The following is a 24,458-nucleotide window of genomic DNA, read 5'->3' as shown; positions in this document are numbered from 1 at the left end:
TATAAAGTTCTGGTAATTGTCTGAATAGAAATTGATAGTGGAACCCATTGTATCTGATAAGCTCATTGTGGAAGATAGCAGAATTAGTGTCTCTCTTTTGTGTCCTGGTATGACATGAAGGGAAGATTTTTAAAAAAGAAAAAAAGAAAGAAAAATACCTATCCCTCACCTGCTGAACATTTTCATTGCTCATAGCTCTGACCACTAAAGTGGGCAAACCATGAGTGCTCACTAGATGGACTAAAAGTATAGAAATTTCCTTTACATTCCTGCTTTATACCATAATAGAATTGGGAAAAAATAATAACAACAATAATAGGCAAGGGCTTCATATTGCTTTTTGTCAATAGTACCTGCCACTCTAAGTGATATAACAATGTATTGCATACCAGTGTAGGACAATCATAAGGATTAATTCCATCCCTAAATCCACATTAAATTCATTATGGATGAAATTAAGGAATTATAAAATCTGGAGAATGAAATGTTTAAGAACCTGAAGTAACTGAAAATCTGTAATAATAAAAATTCTAGATAAAAACAAAATAGGTAAAGAAGAAAATTCTGATGTTTCAAATTATTTTAAAGATACGGATTTACTTAGAATGGACTTTCAAAAAGTCCCTTTTGAATTTGATAGCATGAATTAGCAAACCAATCATCAAAACAGAGTAAATTTTTTGTCTCAAGGAAAGTATTTATTGTACATTATTACAGTAAAATTAGAAATATACATTATATAAATTTACATATTTTTAAACTTCAGATTTTAAGTAAATTCTTCCATCAAATTTACACACCATGCCAAAATCCTGATTTGAGCATTAGAAATTAGTCATTCTGATGGACCAGGATCATTATTCCATGATTTCCAGTAGTTGTAGAGCTTAGTACTATATGGTACAAAATTTCCTTTGTATGTCACAATAGTTTCCACAGAAAGTCCTTTTCTGGATTCAGGTTTCTCAATAGAATCTTCATCTTTAAGTGACTCCTCTTTGGCTAACACCTGCTGTCTCTTCCAGCTTGAGAAGCAAATAGAACCCATAATGGTCCAAACCCTGATGAGATAGACCAAGGACATTCACCAGTGCCAGACTGAGGCCACACACTGTATCATGATGCCACCCCAGCAGGGGAGCCTCCCTGCCATGGCTAGCTTCCAGAGTAATTTTTAAAAGCTATCATTTGCTGTAATAATCATGGACAAATACATTTTCCCGCAACCTTTGATAGAAATTATTTTTTAAAATATAGTTCAGGGGCAGCTAGGTGGCACAGTGGATAAAGCACTGGCCTTGGATTCAGGAGGACCTGAGTTCAAATCCAGCCTCAGACACTTGACATTAGCTGTGTGACCCTGGGCAAGTCACTTAACCCTCCTTGCCCCACAAAACAAAACATATATATATATATTTATATATTTATATATACATGTATATATGTATGTATATATATATATATATATATATGTATGTATATATATTTCACGGCACCAGTATATGTGGCTGCTCTTGATTTGGTAAAATCAAGATAGAAAAATGTTGAATTATTGAGAAATACACCTAGAGACAGGCAAGAAATACCACCATGACAAAAATGGCTTGAGAAAGTTATTAAAGAACTACAAAAAGACAGTGGAAGATTATTTGAGTAGCTAGCTAACTGATATGAGAGGTATAAATTGTGAACACTATTTTACTCAATTAAAGGACACCAAAAACAGTTATTAAATAGAACCCAGAAAACAAAATAATATTAGAAATCCTGAATTCCCTTCATTATCATTTGAAAGGAAAAGTTAAAAGATTAAGGTGACACAAGGCATCAAAACAATACAAAAAAATAAAGAATTTGTCATCAATCAAAATTATTATTTGACAGTCAAAGAAAGTGGGGAATATAAAGAAAACTGAAAGAGATGGATGTGGAAAATTTCTGCTTATTTATATGATCATAAAAGGTCCTATACAATCAAAATGCAAATTGGAACAAATGTAAGGCAGAAAACTTGTGCACTATTAATAAAATTAATGACAAAACAGTTACATTAGAGATGACTGAAATGCCAGTATTTCTAGAAAATTGGAAAGTCAATGGGCCAAATAAGATCAATAATTAATTGGTAGAAATGCTTCATACTGGTTTATGAATTACTAGCAAATCATTTTGCTAACTTCTCAGAGGCAAGCCACATTGAGAAAGCATCACATATAAATTACCAAAGATAAGACTTGTGTTCCTTCTAAATATAAGCTAATCATATACTATATACAAATCATTCATAGCTTGTATGATTAAAAGTACATACAAACACACGAGAAAACAAAAAATGGACTGGGAATCAAAAGGGGTGGTCCAAAACTCCCAAGAGCATAAAGAAAAGTTTATTGTTGATTAGATAATTATTAAATAAGCCACCTGGAAGTGCTATAACATTTGCCTTAACTGATGTTTGCAAAGCCTTTAACTCAGTTCTGCACTCATGGATCATTCATAAACTACAAATGTATAAATAGATCCAAATATAGAGGAACGTTAAGCACTTTATATATAAGTGGAAAATTATCCTCTATTTAAAATGTGTCACCAACCCAATACTGTCTAGTGCAACTGATTTAAAAAGTGGCATTTTTCAAGGGAACATTTTAAGTCTCATAAGTTTTTACCTTCCTTTATACACATTGTCATATTTACTAATTAGAAGTAAATATGGCTCCCAAGTTATCATACCAAAACATTTTGTTAATTACTTGACATACACAGAATATATCAAGCCATGTAATTCCACCAACAAATACATATCTATTAGATTATCCATTTCATAGAATGTTTCTCCAATGATATAAAAATGTGATTTAGACACCAGAAGCGTAAAAGTCTTAATGAATATCAAGGAAAGATAATGAAGAATTTGAGCTTGAATTTGAAGGTTACATTCATGACCTAGCACCTTTGTAACTAGCTATTTAGACTCACCAGCTACTGAAGAATACAGTGTCTGGCATATAACAGGTGTTTAATGATGCTTGCTGATTAATAAACTGTGTATTTCTCTTTTTAATTTTTTTGTTTATGTTTATGTTTATTTCTCTTAAGTTCATTTTCCATTGCATTTTAGAGATTGATTAATTTTATTATTTTCCCTCAGAGGTAATCCTTAGAAGTCATTACTTCTTTGAATAAAAAAAAAAAACCTGTAGGATTATTCTCACATTTATTGGATTGTATCCTTGGATCTGAGGCACTTTACTTTGCTTTTCATTATATCATATTTTAATCTTGTGTTTAATTTCTCATAATTAATGGGGTTCCTTGGTATAAGAATTGTCTCTTTTTAGGTGCTTAAAATATTTTCTTTTTGGGCAGCTAGGCGGTGCAGTGGATAAGGCACCAGCCCTGGATTCAGGAGTACCTGAGTTCAAATCTGGCCTCAAACACTTGATACTTACTGCTGTGTGACCCTGGGCAAGTCACTTAACACTCATAGCCCCGCAAATATATATATAATTTTTTTAAACTAGAATTGCTGAATCTTGATCATAACATTTCTTGGGGAATTAAACCTAGGGATCTTTGAGATAGCATGATATAGATTCTAATGATCTTTACTTTGACCTTCTTAGACATCTCATTTACCACCTGGCAGCATTGATTTTAGACTTCTTTGCTTTCTTTGTCTGGAAAGGGTACAAGACAGACATTTCCTTATTTCTCATCTGGCTGCACTCATATTCTTTTTACTCATTTGACTTCTCCACCAACCCAGTACCTGCACCCCATTGCTTTTCTTTCTTTTTTCTTTTCTTTTTTTTTTTTTTGCAGGGCAGCGCAGCCATCTAGCTGCCCCCACCCCATTGCTTTTCAAATTTCAAATTACTTTTCTGTATTCTTTTCTACCTAGTAGATTATAAGTTGCATGAGGTAAGGGACATAGTTCCTGGCACATAGAAGGTGCTCATTACATGTTTATTTGTTTTTATTGACTAATTATAATATTTGGGGGCAATTTTCTTGCATAATATCCTGAAATGTGACTTCATATTTTTCCTGTTTTGTTTTATTTTGTTTTACTGTGATGTCAATTATTCTTAGATTTTTATCTCTGGGTTCTTTCTCCCATTTCAATTGCTTTTTTTTTTTTTTACTGAGACTTTAATTTTTTTCTCCATTTTTCTTCCTTTTGATTTAGGGGACTGATATTTCTTATAACGTCATAGATGATTTTAGTTAAGCTTTTTTCTATTTTATTTATGGGTATCCATTGCTTGGTTAAAATCATCAAGCTTGTGTTTTAAACAATTGCTCTTTCTTTCAAGTTTTTCTTTGACAACTCTAATTTCACTCCCAGTTTTTAAACCATTCTTCTGGCTGATTCTATTACTATTCTTATTCTCATTTCTCTCCCTCTAGAATCTTGTTCTGCACCCCTAAAGCTACCTTTGGCTCTAAGAATTGAATTTTCACCTTATCTTCCCTAGAACCAGACCTCTACATCATTTCTTGTCCATTCCCAAAGTAGCTGATTCTCCATACTGGCTCTCCTTTCTGGGTCCTCTTTCTGGGTTCTCTCCCCTTCTTCAAATGTAAACTTAAGATCAAGTACTGTCTCACTTTCTTGTATTTTTATCCCCAATGGTACTTAGCACATACTAAGTACCTAACAATATTTTGTCTAGCATCCCTTCTCTTTTCTAAGGTTTAATTTGTAGCTATTGAAGAATTCCTTTCATTTAGAAATTTCCCCTCAAATACATTTAATTAATTGGACAGTTAACAAATGTTTATTAAATACCTACTATATACTAGAAACCATTCCAGACATTGGGACCACATAGGGAAGACTACATGTAGATACATAGGTACATGCAAAATAGAGATGAAATAGATAAAAGGTGATTTGAAGGGAAAGGCTCTAACATCAATGGAGCTCTATCCTTGTCCAAGTTGGTATCACATTTTAAAGTGAACTTTGACAAGTAAGAGGATATGGAGAATAGGATAGGTAGGATAGTAGGCTTAAAATCACATCATATTGGAGCAGCTAGGTAGCACAGTGGATAAAGCACTGGCCCTGGAGTCAGGAGGACCTGAGTTCAAATCTGACCTCAGACACTTGACACTTATTATCTGTGTGACCCTGGGCAAGTCACTTAACACTCATTGCCCTGCAAAAAAGAAATGAATGAATGAAAGAAAACACATCACGTTATGATCAGTTGAAGTAATTCATGAAAGCTCAGAATTAGAAAGGATTTGAGATTCCAACTTGTCCAACACTGACCTAATAAAGAAAGTTGAAGTAGCCTGAAGAAGGGAGTGGGGGGAGCACAATAACCAAGTTAGTTGCCTCCAAGTTTATTATATGAAAGGTTGTCTGGTGATAGAGAAATAAAATGTGCTTTTCTTGACTCTAGACATCAGAATTAGGATCAATGGGAAGAACTGACAGAGCCAGATTTTAGAAAAACTCCTGAAAAATAAAAGCATAGGTTTGATGATGTCACTTCCCTGCTCAAGAAGCCTGAGTGAATTTCTAGTGCTATTAGGATAAAACAACTCCTCTATCTGCCATTTATAAGAGTGTATTTTTTTTCTTTTTTGAGATCTTATTCTAGCTTATGTTTCCAAATATATTTCACATAAAATAAATGCACTCAATGTCCCAACCAAATTGACCTCATTTTTATTTCTCTTCCATAGCGTTCCATCTTCAATCTCTGTAACTTTGCATGATGTGTGTGGAGAGGTGGGGGGAGTCTTTCCTATTAAAAATGTACTACCTAGGGGCAGCTAGGTGGCACAGTGGATAGAGCACCAACCCTGGATTCAGGAGTACCTGAGTTCAAATCCAGCCTCAGACACTTAACACTTCATAGCTGTGTGACCCTGGGCAAGTCACTTAACCCCAATTGCCTCACTTAAAAAAAAATGTACTCCCCTTTCATGTATACTCCAGGAGAACATAAGGTCCTTAAAACAATCACATTAGGCCTTCACATATCGAGTGCCATCAGCATAGCAGGTATGTAATGAATCGAACTGAAAAGTGAAATCAGCGGCCATAGGAAATAAGGAGTTCTCCATATTTGAAAAGTGGAAAGTAGAATGTAAATTTCTTAAAGTCACAGGCTATTCAGGGGTGGGGCAGCTGGTGGCAAAGTAGATAGAGGGCTAGGTCAAAAGTAAGGAAGTCCTAAGTTCAACAGCAGCCTCAGACACTTAATAGCTATATGACCATGAGCAAGTCACTTAACCACTGTCTACCCCAGTTTCCTTAATCATCAAACGGGGACAATAATAGCAGCTACCTCACTAGGTTGTTGTGAGGGCCAAATGAGATGATATATTTGTAAACTGCTTATCAGTTCCTGGCACATAGTAGTTGCTGTATAGATGCTTATTTCCTGCTTTGTTTTTTGATTTTGCTTACCCATCTCCTAGCCCAGTCATTTGTGCATAGTAGGTATTTAAAATAGGTTAATAAATTTGTTATTATTTGGGTATAATAGGTACTTAATATATGTTATTAAAATAAAAGTTTAAAAAGGAGGGTTGATGACCAAATTGTCAGATTTCATGTTGAGTGAAGTATTTTTATGCAAGTTTTGAAATATATGGCCACTATAAAGAGGCTTTCAACTCTGAGTTTTTATATTTATATGAAGTAAATCAATGAACTCCCTGAGGGCAAAATCCCCAACTTATTTTTATTTGTATTTCTCCTAATGCTAAGCTTAGTGTATTAAACTTAGTAAGTGCCTAAGACACATTTGTCAAACAGCTAAACGGATGAAGAAGCAAGAACAATTAGGGAAGTCTTATTTTCGCTTAATATTGTTAGTGATGTTGCTATTAACATATAACACTGAGCCTATTGAAGAAGGTTAGGCTAGTGAGGAATTTAAAATCATTTTCTAAACAGGGGTTACTAGCTCTCCCTCTGATTTCCATTTAGTTATTATGCAACCATCCAGATCTTTTCACTTTTTACATTACTAACCTGTCTCTAATGATTATTATAGTTTAGTGACCATTTCCATCTTCCTGATGGTAATATTCTTGTTTGTGTTTTTCATTTATCCCAGTCTCATACTTGAATTGTCTTTTCCCCACCCTTTCTGGATTTCTCCTTACTCAAAAGGATAGCGGGGAGAAAAATTAGTGGTACGAAGTGTGCCTGTGAGAAAATCTTTGGGAATCTTGGTCTATGTTCTCTCTCTGATTTTGCCAACTGATTCAGACATATGGGGGCCAACAGAGACACATGCCATCATTCTCCAACTTCATAACAGCTGCAGATGGAAGAGTGCATTTTGTTATGATGCTAAAATTAGAGGAAAAATCCAACTCTGGAGACAGGGTGAATTCTCATTTTGCCCAGCAAGGTTTGATTTCTCATTTTGAAGAGATGGGAAAACAATGGGCTTCCTGAAGCTTAAATGCTTCAAAAAGATATAAAGCTGAACAAATAAATACAGGTCCTATAAGATGACAATATACATATATATGTATATGTATATGTATATATTTGTGTGTATATGTGTGTGTATATACACAAGTAGGATATTTGTTGATTTTATATAAATATATACATATACACACATATGCATGCATATACATACACATACATATACATATAAATATATATATATATATATATTAATCCCATATGACTGTGGTGCTAGGGATGACTGGATTATCAAAGATTTTGCCAGCAAACCTCTGACAGATTCTACCAAGATGGCTTCTGGTTTGGAGCTGGTCAGGACCAGAAAGTTGGTCACCAAGTGATGATAACTATTATTACCAAATATCACTCCAGTTATATTCCTTTATCTTCTCTACGTAATTGAATCTCTTTTTTTTTTTATTTTTATTTTTTTTGTTTTTTGTTTTTTGGTGGGGCAATGGGGGTTAAGTGACTTGCCCAGGGTCACACAACTAGTAATTGTCAAGTGTCTGAGGCTGGATTTGAACTCAGGTACTCCTGAATCCAGGGCCGGTGCTTATCCACTGCGCCACCTAGCCGCCCCCGTAATTGAATCTCTTCACCTGAACTGGCCTGATATTTCATAAACAACCCATAGAGTATGATCAGTATCCTCAGCCAATCCAAAAACATTTCCTGTGTAATTCCATGCCAGTAAATCACAGACTTTTCTTTAGTCTTAACTCAAAGCGATGATTGATTTAAAAGAGAAGTGTTTTCCCCTAGTTAAAAAAAAAAAATCTGGGCTGAGAACAATGATGTTACTTTAAATGGGGTGAGATAATTTAATTGATTTATTCAATTGAACCCTACCGTGTGTGTGTGTGTGTGTGTGTGTGTGTGTGTGTGTGTGTGTGTGTATGTGTAACTTTGCTGTTGCAGCTCACTGAACCATCTACTATGGCATGGACAGGTTGTGATCTGTTTCAATGGGTAGGATATCCCCAACAATATATGTAAACATAGTACCTTGCATGGAGGAAACACTTAAACATTTGCTCACTTGAATTGGCTGATGGATTCATGGATCTTTTGTAGCAAAGTAATAAATTTATGATCAATCGCAATCAGAAATTCAATTTCCACTTAACAGGGTACTTTTAAAAAGTCTATCAGGTCCAAGACAATGCCAAAAGAATTATTGTGGAAAATGTTCTCTACATTTAGAAAATAAGAACTATGGAGTCTTAATGCAGATTGAAGCACATGATTTTTCACTTTTGTGAACAACAAACTTTTTTGTTATTGTTGTTACTGTTTATTCTTGCTTGCATTTTTTCTTTTGTTCTGATTCTTCTCTTACACCATAACTAATGTGGAAATATGTTTAACATGACTGTAATGTATAACATATCAAATTGCTTGCTGGCCTTGGAAGGGAAAAGGGAAGTGAGGATGGGGCAGGGCAGTGAAATTTGGAACTCAAAAAATTTACATGTAATTGGGAAAAAAATTAGAAATAAAAATTAAATTAAATTTGTAAAAAATGTCTATCAGGGTCAGGTTGCAGTACTCCACAACTTAGAAAGCTTCAGTGATTCTCTATTGACAATGAAAATAATCTAAGTGTCAAAAATTTGCATGCAAGAAATTCAGCAACTGGGTCCACTTGCCTTTGGTCAAATGTGTCTCAAGATTTCTGCTTTCTGTATTTAATTCATTCCATTTGCTTTTCAAAATACCCTTACCCAATTCTACCTCCAGCTGAAATCTAGACACATTTCAAATGATAGCTCCTCCATGATGGTTTCTCTGATTCCCCAGGTGATAATGATTGCTTCATCTGAATTCCTAGTATTTCATACTATTTGATGCATATATCCTATTTTACCTTATATTATAAGTATTTGCATACTTTGTTTTTGTGCCCTAGACTATAAATAACTTGAAGATGTCTTCCAACTTATTGCCAAGTGTTCCTTCTACATTGCACAGGAAATGCATAATTAGTTTCAACATAGGTAATCAAGACTACACTTGCCACTATTACAATAGTCCTGGGGACTCACCTTTTTCTCATCTGCTTACATGTAGGGCAGTTCAGCATGGACTCCTTCAGCTTTAAATCAACATTAAATGCTCCTTGGTCATAGCATGGCACTAGAGTATGAGAGTGAAGTGTTGTTGGAGCTAGGGTTCCTGAACTACTACCAGAGATAATTTTAAGTACCACAAGCTCCTCAGTCAATTTTCTTTTTAGGGCCCCCAGGATTTGATTGTTCAATGCCTCCTATTCATATTATCAAAAGATCTCTTGCTCGTAGCCAATGCCTTTGTCTATTCCTGGTATGCTGAAAGGAGTAGGCTGAGTCAACTCAAAATTCAGGTTCATAAGAGCAGTTCGTTAAATTTTGAGTGTGAACATTTACAACTCAGATATCAGCCAACTAAAAACCAGGGTTTAATTTAATGTTTTGTTGATTATCTTGACCTAAGAAAGTGATGGAGAAAAATGTCAATGATACAAATTAAACAAAAAATAAATCATGGATCCTTCCCCCCATACCCCAGAGAGCCTGTTGTTAAATATTTACCAGCACACCATAGGCTATGAAGCAATAGAATCTAGTTGCTATACACAGCTTCTGTGAGGCTTCTTCAAGAAGTATCACTATGCTTAGCAAAAAGTAAATGAAATAAAAAGATGTCCTTTTATCTTTCTTCACCAAGTCTTTTTAATACATACTCCCCCATTTAAATAACATGAAAAAGTCAATATGTTGGATCTAGTGATGGGTACCACCAAGAATTAAGTCTTATTTTGTCCCAGTTTTCACCATAAGAGTCATAATTGGTATTCCTTATAAGCTGGTAGGAAGCCACATAACACCCTATAGATAGATAAGCAAAAAGGTTTGGGGAAACATATAGCCAGATTTTCATTTTATTTTCAGGTAATTGGTGACTGGTTCTGTCACAAGGATTCACAATAGAAACAGCCTCTTCCAAATGCATAATTTAGTGTTGCTTCAACTAACCCATTGGTTAGAGGACATTATGAATCTTCCAGTATTGCCTGGATAGCCATTGGTCAAGAATATTTGAGAAGGAATTATCTTATTCAAATGGACTAGATGGCTCTCTGAAATCTCTTTGGACCAGGGATGTTGTGAGGTTTAAATGAGATAATGAATGTAAAGCACCTGTCAAAACTTAAAGCTCTATATAAATGTTAGTTAACATCATCATCAGCCCATTGTTACTAGGTCTCCCATTTGATGATACCTTCATTCCCTGAGTATTTTTGCACTTCTGATGGGCTCAAGCAATAAAGAGCAGTACAGGAATTTGCTGGTAAATGTTTAACAAGGCATTGTCGTGGGATGGATGGGTGTACACTTTTAAATTTAATCTCCATTATTGGCATCTTCTCTATCACTTTCTGACATCTGGACAATCAAAACAATAAATCAAGCCCTGAATTGTAGCAATTGCTCAGTTCTGGGATTTAAATGCTTACACTGAAAACTTTAAAATGGGTACAACTCAGTTGGAAGGTTCTAGCACCTTCCTGCTTACAAATCAAAGACTGTATATTGTTAAAGCTATAGAGTTCTGGACATGTAATATGGAAGGAAATTGATTCCATGTTTAAATCTAGGTTCATACTAACTTGAATATTTCTTTCCTCACCAGTCAGGAACAGGGGTGAGAAGAAGCAGGTAAAAAGAAGGATGAGGCATCTGCTGAGGGCTGAGATGAGACCAGCTGAGGTTTGCAGCTTCTGGAGGCGGTGGATGAGGGAAAACTTACCTTGGTCACTCGTTAGTAAAAACAAAAAACCAAAGAGGCCTATGGGTGTCAAGGTCTGCTACTGGCTACCTTTCCCTTGGCTTTATGGCTCTTTAAGGTTTTAGATTTCAACACAAAACTCTTCTGCTCCGATTTCTTCAGAAGCACTTTCTGACAGGGTAGCCAAAGTCGAATGATTTCACTTTCTGTAGATCAGAGCGCATTTCTCACTACTCAAAATGAGGTGATGAAGAAAATTACAGTGGAGAAAAAGATATTATCCTTTAAGTAGTAGAGTAAGTTTGAAAGTCATCATACAACCTTAATGAAAAAATGTCAATAATCAGTCAACATTTTAAATTTCTACTCTGCACTTGGATGAAAAAAACATCTATACAACCACATGTCAAAAGAAAACATGCATTTACTCAAACAATAATCCTTTTGTAATGAGGTTGTAACATAAGGACTCTGCTGAAGCTGAGATAATTGATAGGGCATAGGCATTCTCATAATTTAAGAAACCTTAAATGATGGTTACTTTTGACAGAAATGAAATCTATCACCACCAATACTTTCTGAGGCCAGTTTATAATTGCTAGTGGGATCTGGCCGTGAAGCTAAAGAGTGTCTCACCCTTCCCCCCAAATACTTCTGTTAGGCTTCTATTTAAAGATAGATGCAAGCTTCCTTATCTGAAATTCACAGAATCAGAGACTTTAAGAATAGGAAGGAACTTTAGAAGCTACTTGACCAATCCATGCTTGCAAAATGATTTTCTTCTCTGCCATCTCCCCCCAAAAAGTAGTCATATTTCCACTGTTTGAGGACCTCCAAATGTGGAGGAAGTCACTACCTCCTAAAACAATCTATTCCACTTGTGAATAGTTTGAATGGTTTGAAAGTTTTTCCTGGCATTGAAGGTGAACTTGCATCTTTGCAACTTCATTTGATGGCTCCTAATTCTCTGAAACCCAGCAGAACAAGTCTTAAAATCCCTCCTCCATATTCCAGCCCTTCAGACTTTTCATAAAGCTTTAAATATAAAGCTGAAAGGGACAGCAGAAGCCAGATCTAGTAGACTTCCTTCATTTAACTTTAGATGTCTAGGGAGGTTACATGTGTTGCCCAGGGCCACATAGGTAATAAGTATCAGAGGCTGGATTTGAACCTAAGTCCTCTCACACCAGAGTTAATAGTCTTAACATTATACCAGCTATACAAAGTATAACACTACTGCTATAACAGCTATCAAGTCTACCCTAAATCTTCTCTTCTTCTGGATGCAAAACTCTAGTGTCTTCAGTCAGTACTCATGGCATGGACATAATACTTTTTCCATCCTCATTACCGTCCCATGAGTCCTCTGAAATTGAACAATTCCCTTCCTAACCTGTAGCACCATAAATTGTGTATTGCCCATATCTATTTTTTTTAGACTTTTTTTTTTTTTAGTGAGGCAATTTGGGGTTAAGTGACTTGCCCAGGGTCACACAGCTAGTGTTAAGTGTCTGAGGCCGGATTTGAACTCAGGTACTCCTGACTCCAGGGCCGGTGCTTTATCCACTGCGCCACCTAGCTGCCCCTGCCCATATCTATTAAATTTTCAGATTTTGGTGTAAGTCAGTATGGCAGGACCTTTGATTACAGTTCTCAGTTTTCTGGAAATCTGTGAAAACGAAAATATTCTCTATGGAATTTGCTATGGTCTTGCCTTATTTCCTTTTCTTTGGGTAAGTCTTGACCTATCATGAATAATCCAAACCTAATTGGAAGAACACCAGAGGGAATCTAGCTTTACATTATCCTTGAAACTGACTGCCCACCGCCTATTCCTGCCCCATCAGACACATACAAAGTTAATGGTATCCAGAGAATAAAGGTTGTGCCCTTAGAGAAATCAGTGATTTCAACTAGGTAATGAAGTAAGGCAACCCCTCTCCAGTTGGATCACTCCTGCTAATCACCCACAGCTTCTCACACCTCTTTAGGCCTGAAACTGCACTCAACCCTACCTAAGGGGATGGTTGGGCCAAAGAAAATGATGCAATCACAACAGCTTTTATCCTGATGAAGTATTTAAGGGGGCCTTGTTATAAGCCACAACTAAATTATTTACTCTTGCAACAGTCTAAAATTGCCTGAACAAGCTTGAGTAACCATAAATTGTATAAATTATTGGAGGTCAGAAAGTCATCCTGAGGGATTTTGACTTGTTGCCATCTCTGAAGTATCCTATAAAGCTATTCTCTCCCTCTCTTAAGCCAAGGCAGATTGGCTTACTTGAATTTGAGTCATCCAACCTTCTGCCTTCTCTTTCTCTCTTAACCCAGAAGCATCTTCAGGTAATAAGCTTTTTCATAGTAATCATTTATCCTGCAGACAAATTTACAATGAGTGGACTCTGCTGAGAGGCCAAAGATGCTATTTTGTTTTCACTATAAGCAAATAGCCAGTCCAAATTTATTCAGTTTTCATTTTCAGAATAAAGCAGTCATTTCTGTTAGCCCAAACTGCACCACAGAAAATCAGGCCCTGGCCACATCGGGGAAAATGCTATTTTATTCCTGTTGATAAGGACCACATTAAGCGGGGCTGTTTCATAAGACGTTGCTGGGCTAATGTGCATTGGCATCGAAAATAGCTTTCTATTTAATTTCCATCTCCATTTAAGTGTTCATCTTTTGTCAACAGCCTTGGCTAGTACACCCATGGAGGAAAGAGGGGAGTAGGAAGTAATCCAAACTATAGTGGCCTCTATTTGAGAGCTTGTCCTGAATTTTATATTACACAGGTTTTGATTCCTTTGAGAAGAAGCAAATTCACTTATTGGCTAGAGTGGACACAGAGGGATTATCATCCAAATCAAAGAGCACCTGACAGCTCCCTCATCTAGTCATTGATACTCTTGAGCCTTTGCCAAGAGTTACTTTTATGAAACAGATGATTGTGAAGGAATCAAGGCACATATTAGGCACCTGATATATATTAGGTAGATTGACTATGTGATCTAAAATAGGCATTAATCTAAAATGAACATTATTTCCTCTGCTAGAGGAAGTTTGGTGATTCAGTGGATAGATCACTGTTGGATGCAGTAGATAGAGGACCTGGACTTAAGAAAACTTGAGTTTAAATCTGTCCTCAGGCACTTACTAGCTGCATAACCCTGGACAAGTCACTTAACCTCTTTGCCTGCCTCAGTTTCCAAATCCATAAAATGGGAATAATAAAAACATCTACCTCCCAGGGTTGCTGTAAGGATCAAATGAGATAATATACATAAAATGCTTTGCAATCCTTTGATCAAGTGCTACATTATTCATCATTACTAATCGTTATTAATAACAATAACTAAAGGTTTTCACCCTTTACTGTAAACAAGAACTTAGACTGTTATTATGCATTGTACTCTTCATTTGCTTTACTTTTCAAGCAATTTAGTGCAATTTAAGTGAACATAGCCACAACCATAGTTCCTGCATTTGCTTGTTGAAAGTAGCAAACTTAAATTTTGATGAGTACTTAGGGAGCTAGAATCCCTCCTGGCTGTCTTACAATCAGGAAGCTCTTTGGATGTACTTGAGATCTCATGTGCCTGAAGCCATTCATGTCTAACCTTTGAGGTTCAAATGAGTCAATGAACTCACTATAGGGGTCATTCAGGCACTGAACATTCTGTAAAAACACCTTATTTATCCCAAATAGTCAGGTATGTGGTTAAGTTTTCTAGCTTACAATATCTTTTATTTCCATGAAAATCTTTCAAAAATATATTACCTGCATGCCTACCTTGCAACTAGAAGATACTGAATTCAATCTTTTCCCCAATTTTTCAATTCACTGTCATTATTTAGAATATGTGTTATTTATAATGTGTGCAATGTGAAGAAAAACCACTGAATTTGGAATCAGAAGACCCGAGTTTGAATCTTTTTACAACTTTGAGAAAGTCATAGCCAATGATGCCTTTTGAAGGACTATGCATGTTTGTAATGGGTTTTGTTTTTCTTCTTTTTTCAATGGGTAGGAGAGGGGGAGATATGAGGGGAAAATCTGTATTTGAAAAAAAATGAATTTTTAGAAAAGGAAAAGAAAAAGAAAGTCACAACCTGCTGAAAGTCAAGCTTTTAATCAGTGATATTTAATGAATTTTCCCACAATGAGATAATATTTGTAAATCACTTAGCATAATGTCTTACATTGTAGTTCTAAAATTTGACCAAGATAATTGTTGGTGAATTAAACTATGGGCGTCTTTCTGTGGGCATTATGTGGATTTCATTAGCTATAATTTTCCATTTGCTTTCAATATTTCTAAGCAGGATTTTTTTTCAGATTGACTTATTAAATTATGACATTCAGAGTTTTTATGGTGTTTTCTAGAAGACCTATTTTACTTAGATTATTTCCTTGCATCCTATCTTAAAAATAGATATGGATATAGACATTAAGATATGGATACATATATATGTATGTATAGTTATATTTATAAACACACACATATATTTATGTATGCATGTGTGCATATATCTATCATCTATCTATCTAGCAATCTAGCATCCTATCTTAAAGATCAATATGTTTACCTCATAAAACTCATATGTTGGGGATTTTGTTTTGGTTTATTATATTTTCTTCTGCTTCTATATTTTTGTATTCCAATTTTGTTGGGCAACAAGGTTGTATGATGGATAGAATGTGGGATCAGAATCAGAAGGACCTGAGACTGAATCCTGACTCAGACACTTACTAGCTATGTGACCCTGAGCAAGTCACTTAACCTCTATCTGCCCCAATTTCTTCATTTGTAAAATGAAGAAAAATGATAGCACCTGTCTCAGAGTGTTATTGTGAGGATCACATGAGGATCAAATGTAAAGTATTTTGCAAAGCTTAAAACAATATATAGAGGATAGGTAGGTATTGTTATTATTGTTTACTTAAATAATAAGAGTGGAAAGCCTTTGGGTTTTGTACTACATTTTTAGTCCCTCCTTAGATTTCCTGATTTCTTTCTTAAAATACTAATGTCTGTCTTTATTTTTTTTTAAAACTACTTACTTTTTTTTGCTATTTTCACTTTTCTTATTGCTCTTCTGAATCATTCTTGGGGTCCATTTTTTCATCAGGCCAAAAAGAATTTATTAAATTACCTTCATCTTCCTGAGCAGAATAAATTACTCAGTTACCTTTGTTTCAAGGTATTTGTCCATTGGGATGACTCAGTCACCATGATTATTTTTGTATTGGTGGTCTCTTGCTAAAATTGTGCCTCTTATAACTGAAACATTTTTTCTAAAGGCCTAGCACAATTGTGCCCTTCTCCCAGTGTTTGTTTCACAATATCTGATCTCTTAGACACCCAGGGTGTGATAATGTTCATTCAGGATATGTGACTACTTAGGACACTATTTCAGGAATACTCACAGAGGCCTATTCTCCACTTTTCTCAGTCATACCATTTTAGGTCCCACCCTCCTTTCTAAAACTCCCTTTCCTCAGTTCCATAGCTGATGGGGAAATGGTAGAGAGGTACTTGTGGAAAGCATAAGGGAGAAGGACTTGGGGCGAAATGGAGTCAAAGTCCTCTACAAATTTATGTTATATAACTTCAAATAGGCTCTCTTTGGTTCTCGGCAATTCTGCTACACCTCTCTACTTAACTCACAACCACACTCTCCACAGTGGCCTTTCCAGACCCTTTATTCTTCCTCAAACCTCCCATGGTGTCTCCTTCCCCACCCCACCCCCAGATTCTCTGCTGAGAACCTTGCCTCCTATTATATTATATTATACATTATACAATATATTATATATATAATATAATATATTATACAATATATTATATTATACAATTGAGACCAATCACAAAGATATCCTACTTCTCCCCTCCTCCTTATTCCACATCACCCAGATGCCTTTGCACACTATTTGCAAATGGCCCCCTTCATGTACTCAGTGATCTAGAAACAATGTCTTCTTTGCTGTTGCTTGAATAAGATACTCCATCTCTTGACTCCAAACTCCCAGTATTTTCATTGGTTGTCTTGTATGCATAGAATATTCTCACTCATCATTTCCACCTTCAGTTTTCCATGGCTTCCTTCAAGTTCCAGATAAAACTTTGCCTTCTACAGCAAGCCTTTCCCAATTCCTCTTGATTCTAGTGCTTTCTCTCTGTTAAATCCTGTATATAGCTGTTTATACATACTTGTTTGCATGTTGTCCCTTCCAAAAGACTGTGAGCTCCTTGAAGGCAAGAAATGCCTTTTGCCTTTATTTGTATCCCTAGCACTTAGCACAGTGACTGGCATATAATAAGTGTTTAATAAATGTTTACTGACTGGCTTCATAAAATAAGGATTTAGTTGGTATAGTCGGATAAGAAAACTCCCTCAGCTAATAAAAATCAATACCCTCTTTGGAACTATTTGCTCAGAGAACTGAGAGGTAGGTGAGTTTCCCAGGTTGTCACAGCCAGTAAGTATCAGAGTAGGCAACTGAAATATTCTTCAAACATCTATAATCTTCAAAGAAATGTGTTGTGAAACTACCCAGTATAACAACATGCACTACTGAGAGCTCCTGAAATAGTTTTTGAGGTAATTATGACAATAAGTTGTTGGATTAATGTATGTTGTTTTTCCTCCCTAGCATAACCACATAGAGCTAAAACTTTTTTTTTAATTCACTATACTTGTTGTAATGTGTTTTCTCAATTCAGACTATTTTCTGAACTGTAAGAAGGAGGGCTTGCACTCATCAAGAGATTTAAGTTTAAAACATAGGCAAGTTTCAATATGCAAAAAGATCACGTGCTATTTGGTTTGGTTTGGTTTTTTGAAATAGTGTACGGTTTTATTGGAAATAAAAATGCCAGGGCAGCTAGGTGGTACAGTGGATAGAGCACTGGCCCTGGAGTCAGGAGGACCTGAGTTCAAATCCGGCCTCAGACACTTAACACTTACTAGCTGTGTGACCCTGGGAAGTCACCTAACCCCAATTGCCTCACCAAAAAAAAAAAAAAAAAGAAAGAAAGGAAAAAAAAGAAAAAAAAGCTTTTGGAATATTGCATGGGACCTAGTTAAAGATACATGCATTACAGTGATTATACCAGAAAACCAGTTTATTTTAGAATAAGCCTGGGCTGTCAATTTAGCATAAATGATTTCTTTTTCAGTGTTTTGTTGAAGATTTTAAAATCATTGCTATCATTTCATTTCCCTATACCACTCTCCCAGTAAAATTCTTCCTTGTAACAAAGAATTATGGTTAAACAAAACAAACTGACCCATTGAACATGTCTGATAGGATATGCCTCATTCTGTACCCACCTTTTTGATGAGAGAAGAAATATTCTATTATCATCCATTTCCAGTTAAGACTGATCATCACATAGATCTGAGTTCTCATGTCTTTTATGCTTGCTTTTTTTATATCATTGTAGTCATTTTGTAGATTGTTTTCTTGGTTCTGTTTACTTCCTTCTCTATCAGTTTATAAAAATCTTCCAGAGTTTCTCTGAAATCTTCATATTAATTTTTGTTACAGTAAAATATTGTCATTACATTCAGGTATTTATATATTGTTCAGCTATTCCTTGCTCCATGGATAGCAACTTTGTTTCTAATTTTTAAATTACCAATAAATAATTGGAATAATATGTTTCGTTTTTGGCATAATGCAATATTATAAATAATATCTATCCTATTAAGGAAGGAAATAAGCATTTATATGGTAATATATGTGAAGGCACTATGCTAAATACTTTAGAAATGTTATCACATCTGATAATATTATTATTGATATTATTATTTAATAAGGAAAGGAAACCTCCCAGAAAAGCCCCCTAGAGTATGTCAGCCTTAGAGTTAGGAAGACAAGGGTTCAAGACCACCACTGGCATATAATATGTGTGATCCTGAGCAAATCCTTTAACTATTCAGTGTCCTAGGAGTTAAGTTGCTGCTCTGCATTAGGGGAAATATTTTTCACACTAGTATCTCTCTATGCCTATGAAGTCAGGACTAGGACTCCTCCCCCCCAAAAAAGAGATAATTGGGGGAAAAAAGATGATGGGTCACAACCTGACATGCCTGAACACAGCATTCTTGTGTCACAACATGACACTCAGAAATACAATGTGAAGCATCAAAAATTAATACTTTAGAGCAGAGAAACATCACTCTAAAAGCAGCTAATCTGAATTATTTAAGGGAGATTTCGATCTAAGAATAATTCCCAGGCATCATTTGCCTGTGGGAATGCTGAAAGCTCAGCTTGTAATGGACTTTATAGGTCTATAGGTCAGCTTTGTCTCTCTGAGTATAATACCCCTTTTGTCAATCTGTTTTTACAATCATCCAATTCACAAATCTTACACAGAATGCATTTCAAGGATTTGGTTAGTAGTGGGGTTATTGTTTTCTTTTCTAAAAATTGTTTCACTTTTTAAAAAATTCAGATATTTCATGCTAAAAATAAAAAGAACATGTTAATGGTGGTTCTCATTAACAGTCTTTTGTGTCCTGCAAAACTATAAAGGAGATTAGTTCTATATATTTCAATACTATAAACAGACAAATTCAGTTCATTTATATTCAAGCAAAGTACCTAATCCCCAACAACTTCATAAGTAGCAATGTAGTAAAGGGGTTAGAGCCTTGGGTCTAGTGTCAGGAAGGTCTGGGTTCATGTTTTCCCTCAGGCACTAGCTGTGGGATCCAGGCAAGTAGTTTTTTAACCTCACTGGATCTCATTTTTCTCTTTTTTAACATAAGGACCATAATAAAGGTCAACTCACGGGATTGATGTGAGGGTCACATGAAACAAGGTGCCATGTCAATATCATCAGTATTTGCTTAAGGGTGATCTTCACCAATTCCACAAGTCTGCTGCTCTGCAATGCTGGTAGTCCTGCAAGAGAAAGAGATGGATATACCTAGATGAAAGAGCCATTGGTGGAGAACAGTGGTAATGGATTTGAAATTCTTTTAAACCCACTTGGGAGAGAAAGAGTTCTTTTTAGTTTGATGAGAGAGGACCCAGGCAACAAACAAGAGAAAATTTGATGGCAGACTCCTGTCTGAGAACAAAATCCGAAGAGGCTGAAGGGCAAAACAGGGAAGTAGATGTTTACAGAAGGAGCTCAGACTTTTTGAACAGTGGGGCATTAAATAGAACAAGTTGGGAGTTTATGTTCCCAAACAGAGCATGCTGTAACGAATAGTGTTCTTTTTTCTTTTTAGCAAAAGACTGCTCTACTTTTGCCTGTTGGAAAATTTTGAAAGTCTAGGTTCATCTTCCGTCTTTGTAATGGAGAATAAGTACATTCTTCTCTCCTTTTAAGACAGAGTAGACACTCATGAGATGTGCTTAGATGGATGTGTATTCCAACAGGAATCAATCTAGTTTCATTTTGGAATAAAATGAAAAATAATTCATAAGAGGTCAAAATTTTTGAGGTAGTCGGCTTTCTTTTTGTTTTTCCCAAACCTTCAATTTCTCCCCAGCTTATTCGAAAATCTGATTCACTTAGGGGATTTTCCCAGAGAACACACCTATCAGAAGGGAAAGTGGTGTTACCTTTCCCATTTCTGTGTATTTACAGTGGCCATATTCCATACCTAGAAAGCAACCACTCCAACTTTGCCTCATAGAGTCCTTCTCTTCCATCAAGACACACTTCAACAGTATTTTCCATATGAAGTTTTCCCTTATCCTTTCCCCAGCTGCTAGTGTCTTCTCTCTCCTTAACTATTTTATATTTCATTACAATGTATTTATGTATCTTTTTTATTGTATTCTCTCTCTCTCTCTCTCTCTCTCTCTCTCTCTCTCTCTCTCTCTCTCTCTCTCTCTGTCTCTCTGTCTCTCTTTGGTGAGGCAATTGGGGTTGTGACACAGCTAGTAAGTGTCAAGTATCTGAGGTTGGATTTGAACTCAGGTCCTCCTGAATCCAGGGCCAGTGCTCTATCCACTGCACCACCTAGCTGCCCTTATTGTATTCTCTTTGTGTCAAATCGTATATGTGTAATTGTTGTCTTATTTGATGGAATGTAAACCCATGGACAGTAGGGATAATTTCATTCTTTATACTTGAATCCCCAGCATCTAGCACAATGCCTGACTTATCATGGATTCTTAATGTGAGAAAATAATGGGTTTGGGGGATCCCAGAGATTTCTGCCCCGCACTGGAGGGCCTAACTGCCTGACCTTTTAAGGCCAGCCCAAAGTCAGTCAAGTTGGACATGGGACTGTGAATAGAGACAATAGAGATTAAAACCACACCTACCAGGGAAGCTAGGTGGCACAATGGATAGAGCACTAGCCCTGGAGTCAGGAGGACCTGAGTTCAAATCTGCCTCAGACACTTAACACTTACTAGCTGTGTGACCCTGGGCAAGTCACTTAACCCCAATTGCCTCACCAAAAACAAACAAACAAAAAAACCCACACCTACCTGAAAGCCTTTCCTTCCAGAGAGTCTGTCCTCTGGACTCTGACCTCCGCTTATACTGCTCATGGACCACCCTCAGGTCCAGTAAACCAATAGATTTGAACGATGCTAGCCAATTATCTTAGAGCAGTGTATAAGGGCCGCCTCTCCTCTGGACCTCAGGTAGTTTACACTGCTCTAACTTGCTCTCTTGGCCTGGGATGCTGAAGGAGGTGGCCTCGCTGAGCACTCTCTCTCCCCTCTATCATAGGTATATAGGGCTTCTGAATTTTGGCGTCATGTGCTCTCTCTTTACTAATATTTAATATGCTTTAATAAATCCTTAATACCCCAAATTGGTGATATAGCCTCTAATTTCTAAGTAATAATATATTAGAAACCCCAGCTAAATTCCCTAAAACTTGGGACAGAGATAGGCACCCCCATAAATTTTCAAATGACACACTCAATAAGGATTTGTTGATTTGTAGAAATGCAGAGAACACCTGAAGCTTCATGATACTCACGATGCTGCTCTGAGAATCTGTGTATCAGTATCAGTCAAAGATTCAGGAGAAGAGTGAGGTTGAAAAATTGACCTTGATTCTAAAAATGGGCTAACCAAAAAGATGCATTGAGAAGGTTTCAAATATAGTAAAGAATTAGTGTTACTCAACAAACTCCTAAAAGTGATTGTTCATTTTTGTGCTATATGTATCTTGTTTGTATATAGGTATTTACATGTTGTCTCTCCCTTTAGACTATGAGCTCCTTCAGAGAAGAGACTGATTTTTGCCTTTCTTTGTATGCCTGGTCCTTAGCACAATGCCTGGAATTTAATAAATATAGGTACTTAATAAATGTTTGTTGACTTGCTTTTGAAAGAAGATCCAATGACCATAGAGTGCATTCACACAGTTGGCTCCCATGATATACTTGCTAATAAACAAGGGCGGGGTTGTTTTAAAAACAAAAACTATTTTTTTAAGCAGATACACTAAGAAGAAAAAAAATTTGCTCAAACTTTGACCCTCCATTTGCAAACAGTTAAAGTGTTTCTAAAAGATCATTCTTTTTGAGGATGACACAAGAAAGCTATTTTGGAAACTGGTGAAAAAGTTTTCCCTTTGGGCAAATGTAAAATCAACAGATATTAATTGAGTGCTTATGCTGTGTTCATTGCTGTGCTAAACAGAAGTGTAACTCCTATAGGGTAATCAGGACTTAGTCCCAGGGTGTTAAATATAGAGGATATTTAATTTTCAGGGGACTGACAATATTTAGAATCCTTCAACAATGTATAAACAATAGAACTTAGCACCTAATTAGCAAGAATAATTAGCTAAAATAGGAAGCTATAGATGTTAGGCAGAGGTATACTATTACCTTTATTTTTATGACACCACTAAGCTCTTGACCTGACATCTTTCCCTCCTATTCCTCCTCACCCCACGGCCAGAAGAGTAGAATTTTGGCTGGCCATTCAACTGAGGAGGGATTTGATTCATATGGTTCATTCATTCTTCTCCAGGCTTTAGTCCTCAATCTCCTGTACTTCTTTTTACAAGATTCCCAGAAACCCCCTCACCATAGAAGCTCCTTCCATCCCTTGACTTCAGCCACCGAAAGCAGCCTCCAGCTTTTTGGCCTCTCCTTCTGCTTGTCTAGTTTCTCCCAGAGACTTCATTTTTAAAAGTAGACCCAGAGCAGTCATGTCTTCATTTCTCTCCAAGCCACACTCCTGAGTCTGCTAGATTGGCTCTAAAATGCATAGATTCTAGTGGCCATTGCCTATGATCCTCTCCCTACAACCTCTTTCAGTTCCCTTTTATGTGTCTTCCCCTATTAAAATGAAAGCTTCTTTCGGGCAGGGATTTTCTTTCTTTTTTTTCAGAAGTCAAAGAGCTTTATTCCAATGCAGCAAACTTTGGGGAGCAGAGGTGGGGGACTGGCACTTAATCTTCCTCCTCGTCATCGCCAGTGCCAGCCCCTTCCTGGCCCTTCTTGGCATTCTTCCTCTTGACCCTGCCTGCCCGGCCCCCTCTGTAGGGTGAGCGCAGGGAGAAGTCGATGTGCTCCTGGGAGTCGAGTCGCACTCTGAAGGAGCTGATGTTCACCACCTGCTTTCGGACCCTGATGTGCCTCTAGCGGATCAGCACCCGCACGTGGTGGATGGACTTGGCCAGGCCCAGCTTGAAGACCTGCCTCTGCAGGCGTCGCTACAGGAAGTCCGCGATCTTCAGGCCCAGGATGTAATCCAGATTCATCTTGCCCTGGTCCAGGACGCCGATGTGCACCAGCCTCCGGAGCAGGGCATTGCCTTCGAACAGGCGCCGCGGGTCCTTCTCTTCCAGCATCAGCAGCTCCCCGGCGGCCTTGCGGATCTTGGCCAGCGTGAACTTGACCCGCCCCACCTCGCGTTTGTTGCGGAGCCGGTACTCGCCACAGATCAGCTTCAGCTCCTGGTCCAACCGCGACTTCTGGAGGGGCCGCGTCGCGTAAGTCTTGCGACACACCCAGTTCCTGGCGACCTGCATCTTGGCCTAGCGGGGCGGGCGGTCTGGCTCTCCAGCACGTTTCAGAACCAACCGGAAAAGCAGGGATTATCTTTCTTTCTGCTATTATTTGTGGTTTTTTTTTTTTCGGTTTGGTTTTGGGTTTTTTTTGCGGGGCAATGGGGGTTAAGTGACTTGCCCAGGGTCACACAGCTAGTAAGTGTCAAGTGTCTGAGGCTGGATTTAAACTCAGGTACTCCTGAATCCAGGGCCAGTGCTTTATCCACTGCGCCACC

General features: G+C 37.0%; 1 pseudogene; it reads right to left on the bottom strand.

Moving 5' to 3' along the window:
* Positions 1-23,622: 23,622 nt before the first annotated feature.
* Positions 23,623-24,204, bottom strand: LOC122725890 (annotated as a pseudogene).
* Between the last annotated feature and the right edge of the window lie 254 nt (positions 24,205-24,458).

This window comes from Dromiciops gliroides, chromosome 4 (assembly GCF_019393635.1).
Source record: "Dromiciops gliroides isolate mDroGli1 chromosome 4, mDroGli1.pri, whole genome shotgun sequence".
Lineage (NCBI taxonomy): Eukaryota > Metazoa > Chordata > Mammalia > Microbiotheria > Microbiotheriidae > Dromiciops > Dromiciops gliroides.
The sequence above is the reverse complement of the archived record's forward strand: the minus strand, read 5'-3'. Positions and strand labels throughout refer to the sequence as shown.